Raw genomic sequence first — 8,146 nt, 5'->3', positions numbered from 1 at the left:
ATCCCGGATAGCAAGGACCAACAAGAGATAGCCTAAATACTATATGGTCATCAAATTGTGTCAAAGGCAGTGCTGAAACGTGTGTGAATCTGCTTTCACCATTCATGGCAACTCAGAAGAAGTAGACTTATAGTCTAGAGTAGTAGACAATGGACTTGATCGTACAGCTCAGAGCCTCTGCTCTTTTCTGTCCATAGAAACAAATGGATTTGTGGAAGAGGCAGGGCAGGCCAGAAGCAAGGAAGGAGGGTGTGGTCAAGCAAGGCATCCCTCCTAGGCTAAGTGCCCTAAGGGTTTTATCAGAACAGGCGTAGGTTAGTTTCGCCTTATCCTTTTCCCGACATTCGTTTGTTGTGTAAAAAATAAAAAAATACAACAACTAAAAAAAGTTAAAAATAAAAAATATATAAGTAAAAATGTAAAAAATCCTAAGATTATAGCACACAACTCTGCAGGGGGAGGGTGTTAAGGAGTGCATTCACATATATCTACACACTTTCATACGCACACATGTTAGTACAATAATTTTTCTCTTTTTAGTTTTTTAGTTTTTTTTCCTCCTTTAGGTCAGTTTCAGCATTATGGACATGGATGTATCTGTAGTCCATTTGGCCTGTCCCACAGCCTCCTTCAGTGATGGGTTGCGAGTGGCTCTGTTGATGAACTTCTGGCCGACGATTGACTGTCTATTGTTGATTGATGTGAGTCCAGATATGCTGTTAACGTAATGATTGCTGATGTATCTTGGTAGTCTGTAAGCCATTTTTATTGCCATCTTTTGGATTGTCTGTAGCCGATTCATCTGCTGTGGTGAAGCTGTTATCCAGGCTGGTAGGGCGTATTCACAGTTTCTCTGTGGAGATGGGAGAACCTCCCGGAAGGACAACCATCTCTGCAGCACTCCACCAATCAGGCCTTTATGGTAGAGTGGCCAGACAGAAGCCACTTCTCAGTAAAAGGCACATCACAGCCAGCTTGGAGTTTGCCAAAAGGCACCTAAAGGACTCTCAGACCTTGAGAAACAAAATTCTCTAGTCAGATGAAACCAAAATTGAACTCTGGCCTGAATGCCAAGAGTCACGTCTGGAGGAAAACTGGCACCATCCCTACGGTGATGCATAGTGGTGGCAGCATCCTGCTGTGGGGATGTTTTTCAGCGGCAGCGACTGGGAGGCTAGTCAGGATCGAAGGAAAGATGAACGGAGCAAAGTACAGAGAATTCCTTCATGAAAACCTGCAACAGAGTGCTCAGGACCTCACTGGGGCGAAGGTTCACCTCCAACAGGACAATGACCCTAAGCACACAGCAAAGACAACGCAGTAGCTCAAGACAAGTCTCTGAATGTCCTTGAGTGGCCCAGCCAGAGCCCGGACTTGAACCCGATCGAACATCTCTGGAGAGACCTGAAAACACCTGTGCAGCGATGCTCCCCATCCAACCTGACAGAGCTTGAGAGGATCTGCAGAGAAGAATGGGAGAAACTCCCCAAATACAGGTGTGCCAAGCTTGTAGCGTCATACCCAAGAAGACTCAAGGCTGTAATTGCTGCCAAAGGTGCTTCAACAAAGTACTGAGTAAAGGCTTTGAATACTTATGTAAATGTGATATTTCAGTTATTTGTAAAAAAAAAAAATTGCACAAGTTTCTAAAAACCTGTTTTGCTTTGTCATTATGGGGAATTGTGTGTAGATTGATTGGGGGGGGGGATTTAATAATTTTTAGACTAAAACTGTAACGTAACAAAATGTGGAAAAAGTTAAATGGTCTGAATATTTTCTCAGCGCACTGTACGTATAGGTAGGGGTAAAGTGACTAGGCAACAGGATAGACAATTAACAGTAGCCGCAGCGTATCTAATAAACACCCTATTTAATACACTGGGCTCTGGTCAAAACATAGACCATAAATATCCAAGTATGCTGAGTACATAGTAGTAACACATTGTAAGTGGTCAGAGATACAAACTGGTGCTGCATAGAGAAGTGGTGTTGGCTGAATATAATTCTTAGTATTCAATTACCTCTGTTAGGTCATGTTGAAGTGTGAGTACGTCATGGAAATAGACACAGCATCAGGATCCCTTCCCAGCGGTTTGGTTTACTGGCCCTTCGTTCCAAATGGCACCCTATTCCCTATATAGTGCACTACTTTTGACCCGGGCCCATAGGGGAATAGGGTGCCATTTGGGACACACGATGTTTGTCACTAATTAGTTGGATATTTGTAGGACTACAGGGCTGCTCAGTAAGCTGTGGGAAGGAGGGGGGTGGGGTGAGAGGGATGTGAGGGGGGATAGAACACAACATGCTAAGAGTGAAACACACGTCATCTGTCAATCACCCCCTCCTGTTCCCCTTACGGCTCTGCAATGTCTCCCAAATGAACTCCCTCGCCCCCCCCTCCCTCTTTTCTCCTCTCCACCTCCCTCCGTCGCTTCCTCGTCCCCCCATTCCCCTCCAGACAAACATGAGTATGAAGCAGGCAAACCCCTCCTGGCCCTCCTCCTCCTGCTCGGTATCCCCGCCCGTGTCTGCTTCTGTTGCCAGAAGGAGATCTTCAAGAACAAATCCCCGACACCACCGCCATCCAACTGGACAACCCCGAGACTCGGCACCCCCCCCCCCCCTCCCGGCTACACCACGCCCGGAGGAGGGGTGTCCCCTGGACCTGGTGTCCCAGTCAGTGATAGTTAGATGGTGGCTTGGCTACCAAATGGCACCCGATTCTCGCTATTCTGTAGGTCTCTGGTCAAAACGAGTTCACTTGGGAATACGGTGCCATTTGGGACAAATCCCTTGTAGAAGTTGCCTTTAGGTTCCCCCCTCTAATCTGTTTCCCCTCGTCTCCCATGCTGTGCTACTGTAGTAATGACATTGTTGCGGTGATGCATGTTTTGTAGTTGAACGGTATTAACTTGACGTGTGTTTTTCTGTGGTTATTGCAGACGTTCTATCATGGTATATGAACCATTTATTATTACTCATTTAACTACATACTGTGGTGTGTTGGTTTTTGCATGCCTTGTGTTTTGTATGTAATTGGAGTCGATAGCGATTCTATGTGTGTGTGTGTGTGTGTGTGTGTGTGTGTGTGTGTGTGTGTGTGTATATGTCGTTTTCTTATCTTTGTCTTGTCATGTTCCATAATGTGTTTGAGTATACAGAGGTCCTTCTGTCTATCTAACTTTGGGAACTGTGGTTGTCCATGTATAGTATCTGTTTATGTACTGTTTATGTACTGTATAGTATCTGTTTATGTACTGTTTGTGTACTGTATAGTATCTTTTATGTACTGTACTTGTGTGTGTGTGTATATATATATATATATATATATATATATATTAGTATTCAAAATACTTTATTTATCCCACAAGGGGTAAGTATGTAGGCCGAGTGCATATATGTAAAAACATAATCACAACTACACAGCACCAATAGTGTATTTGAGTATATAAAAGTATATTTGAGTCCCTCTGTCTAACTCAGGGAACTGTGGTGGGAACTGGGAACTGTGGTGCTTCACCATGTACAGGGAGGTTACCCTCAGGTTCACCCTCCCCCACCCTCCCCCAACCCTGGGATGCCGGACCCCCACCTCAACTAGTGAGTCCATCCATCTCTCCTCTCTATCCTTTAATACTTCTCTCTCTCTCTCTCTCTCTCTCTCTCTCCCCCAAACCAGTGAGTTCATCTTTCTCTCTCTCTCTCTCCTTTACTCTTTCTCTCCATCTGTTCATTATATCAGTGTTTGGAATGGTTCTTGTTAGGAAACCCTCTTAGTCCGCCTGTCAGGTGTGAAAATCCTCAGGAGAAGAAACAAGGAAGAGAAAGAGTGTGGCAGTGTTTTGTTTCAGTGCTTCAGCCCTCCACAGTGGGGTGGCCCCCCGCCCAACCAGCCACAGTACAATCCTGGTGCTTCTCCGATGGTGGGGCTTTATACTCTTCTCTACTCTATTCTACCCTACTCTACACTCTTAGAAAAAGGGGTTCCAAAAGGGTTCTTTGGCGGTCCCTATACGAGAGCCCTTTTTGGTTTCAGGTAGAACCCTTTTGCGTTCCATGTACAACCCTCTGCAGAAAGGGTGTGTGTGTGTGAGGGGTATGCTCCGGTGATGTACAGCGCCCCCTCAGGGAAGGAGGAGATACAGATGGAGAACATGTCTCCAGCTGATCCCCTCCTTGCCCGTCCACCACCCTAGGTCAGTCCTCACTCACCCTCTCATACACACACACACCCTCTAACACACATATATGCACACCCTCTGACATTGTTCCTCCCTCTTTCCCCCTCCCCAGGCCTCGTCGCCCGTCTCCCCGCCCGCCTCTGACGCTGTGCACTCCACAGACGGAGCCTTCCTATTCAACATGGACACAGGAAAAAAACGCCCCCACCAACTTCCTGTAGAATCGGTCCAATCGGTTAATATAGCCACGGCTCTGTGCCAGTACGGCTCAGTGACTGTTATATGGATTGGAGAGGAAGCAGTATGTTGTTGATGTAACTGTGAACTAGACGACATTGCCCCTCAGATCACCTATCCAGTGTTATTTTTCTGACATAAGACATTGTATTATACCTTTTACAAGGCTATATTTAGATGACCCCTGTTAAACCATGGGGCCTGTTTGCAATTCAGCCAATCGTGAAGAATAGAGCTGACTACTTCAAAATGGAATTACCTCAATGGCGCAGCCCATGCTGTCACGGATGCTAGGATGGTACATGTACAAAGATGAGTCCTCTATCTCTATGGTGCGGCCTTACATTTTTGTAATGTGTCTTTTTTTCCAACTCAACGGTGAAGATGGTATCGATCAAACACTCTAGTCGTGTTCCCCTGCTGAGATGTTGCATGCATCAGCCAATGGTTGCGTGCCACGTCATCGACTGTGCCGTCGGGCACCCGATAGCTATAACATATGGTTAGCTGATACGTAAAATAGCTATCCAAGAGTTGTAAGAACTGGCATTCGTCAGCAACGTCTGAGGAGAGGAACACAACCGATAACTGCCTTTCAGGGCTCTACCTGGAACCAAAAATGGGGACAGCCGAAGAACCTTCTTGGAATCATTTTTTTCTAAGAGTATCATTATCCAATCAGAACATTCAGAACCCACATCACACCTAATCATACAATCAGAAGCCACTAGGAAAACTCATCATCCACTCAAGATAGACCAAGCAAACCTCTCCGCCTGTTGGGTAGGTAGCTAATTGCTGATAGCTACTTCCTGTTGTGTATATTTAAACAGTGTATACAGTATATATGCAAATACATTCAGAAATGCCTTTCCATGCCAAAGTATAGCTGTTTGTCATTATATGCATGGTGCACCATTTTAGTACTACATATGAAACTGTCATTTCAACAGGGTTTGTAGAGTTAAATAACTGCTTAGGCAGCTTATTAATACATTGGGAGGGTTCTATTGTATTAAGATGTTATATATCGTCTGCATAAAATCCTATTTATCATATGTAATGTCTTTTATATAATGATGCACTCCTGAAGGTTTTACAGACAGTGGACGCGTTCGAGCGGATCACTTTTGTCAAGTTGGTGACCGTCGTTGGTCACCTTTCAAAGTGTGTTGAATTATGGGGATACAAATGATCCCACTTGTGCCTACATGTCGAATGCATGAACTTTACAAAAATCAAAGGTCACTGATAAGAGAATTATCTAATAAAGGTAAATGAATCAATAAACCATTATGAATTATTAGTTATGTAGCATGCTTAATGAATAATCAATGTAATGATTATTTTCTACTTTTAAACTCGGACAAAACAGAGATGCTTGTCCTAGGTCCCAAGAAACAAAGAGATCTTCTGTTGAATCTGACAATTAATCTGGATGGTTGTACAGTCGTCTCAAATAAAACTGTGAAGGACCTCGGCGTTACTCTGGACCCTGATCTCTCTTTTGAAGAACATATCAAGACTGCTTCAAGGACAGCTTTTTTCCATCTACGTAACATTGCAAAAATCAGAAACTTTCTGTCCAAAAATGATGCAGAAAAATTAATCCATGCTTTTGTTACTTCTAGGCTCGACTACTGCAATGCTCTACTTTCCGGCTACCCGGATAAAGCACTAAACAAACTTCAGTTAGTGCTAAATACGGCTGCTAGAATCCTGACTAGAACCAAAAAATTTGATCATATTACTCCAGTGCTAGCTTCCCTACACTGGCTTCCTGTTAAGGCAAGGGCTGATTTCAAGGTTTTACTGCTAACCTACAAAGCATTACATGGGCTTGCTCCTACCTATCTTTCCGATTTGGTCCTGCCGTACATACCTACACGTACGCTACGGTCACAAGACGCAGGCCTCCTAATTGTCCCTAGAATTTCTAAGCAAACGGCTGGAGGTAGGGCTTTCTCCTATAGAGCTCCATTTTTATGGAATGGTCTGCCTACCCATGTGAGAGACGCAGACTCAGTCTCAACCTTTAAGTCTTTACTGAAGACTTATCTCTTCAGTAGGTCCTATGATTAAGTATAGTCTGGCCCAGGAGTGTGAAGGTGAACGGAAAGGCTGGAGCAACGAACCGCCCTTGCTGTCTCTGCCTTGTCGGTTCCCCTCTTCCCACTGGGATTCTCTGCCTCTAACCCTTTTACAGGGGCTGAGTCACTGACTTACTGGTGTTCTTCCATGCCGTCCATGGGAGGGGTGCGTCACTTGAGTAGGTTGAGCCACTGACGTGGTCTTCCTGTCTGGGTTGGCGCCCCCCCCTTGGGTTGTGCCGTGGCAGACATCTTTGTGGGCTATACTCGGCCTTGTCTTCGGACGGTAAGTTGGTGGTTGTAGATATCCCTCTAGTGGTGTGGGGGCTGTGCTTTGGCAAAGTGGGTGGGGTTATATCCTGCCTGTTTGGCCCTGTCCGGGGGTATCATCGGATGGGGCCACAGTGTCTTCTGATCCCTCCTGTCTCAGCCTCCAGTATTTATGCTGCAGTAGTTTATGTGTCGGGGGGCTAGGGTCAGTCTGTTACATCTGGAGTATTCTCTTGTCTTATCCAGTGTCCTGTGTGAATGTAAATATGCTCTCTCTAATTCTCTCTTTCTTTCTTTCTTTCTCTCGGAGGACCTGAGCCCTAGGACTACCTGGCATGATGACTCCTTGCTGTCCCCAGTCCACCTGGCCATGCTGCTGCTCCAGTTTCAACTGTTCTGCCTGCGGCTACGGAACCCTGACCTGTTCACCGGACGTGCTTGTTGCACCCTCGACAATTACTATGATTATTATTATTTGACCATGCTGGTCATTTACGAACATTTTAACATCTTGACCATGTTCTGTTATAATATCCACCCGGCACAGCCAGAAGAGGACTGGCCACCCCTCATAGCCTGGTTCCTCTCTAGGTTTCTTCCTAGGTTTTTGGCCTTTCTCAGGAGTTTTTCCTAGGGAGTTTTTCCCAGCCACCGTGCTTCTTTCACATGCATTGCTTGCTGTTTGGGGTTTTAGGCTGGGTTTCTGTACAGCACTTTGAGATTTCAGCTGATGTACGAAGGGCTATATAAATAAATTTGATTTGATTTTGATTTGATCGATTAGTCCCAGAAAGTCTAGTAGAGGCTGGAGAGGGAGAGAAATGTGTGTGTGTATTTAGTGTGCCCAAGAGAGCAGGGGACATATAGTAGAGGGAGTAAAAAGTTCAAGGGGTTCCTAACGTTGAGGGAAAGGAACAGGCAGAGCAGGATAGTGATAAACAGTGTGGGAAGTCAAAGGGGGGATGCAGTTCACCAACACTTTGTGTGTAGCGGTAAATGCACGTGCGTGAGTAGAGAGAAACTACATAATGACTGTTTTGTTATCTTGACCTCAGAACGTTCTCTGCATAAAGCCGAATGAACCTTTTGCAGAAAGCTGAGTCCTTGCCTAATTATTTAACCCATTGTCTTACAAATCTTGGGAATTAGTCAAGGCTTATTGATTATTATCATTAAGATATAAAATTCCTTTATCAGTCACCTACTTCATCCTGCAGCCATCACCTGCATTGCGGGAGGCTCTAGTGTCGCCCAATCATTAAGCTGTTTTTGTTTGACCCACACGAACATGACCAAAGACATGACTGAAACAGGAACCAACTTTGCCTCGATTTATGTATACAGTGGATATATACAAAATGAATG

This window comes from Salmo trutta, chromosome 4 (genome assembly GCF_901001165.1).
Source record: "Salmo trutta chromosome 4, fSalTru1.1, whole genome shotgun sequence".
Lineage (NCBI taxonomy): Eukaryota > Metazoa > Chordata > Actinopteri > Salmoniformes > Salmonidae > Salmo > Salmo trutta.
Note: the sequence above shows the minus strand (reverse complement) of the source record.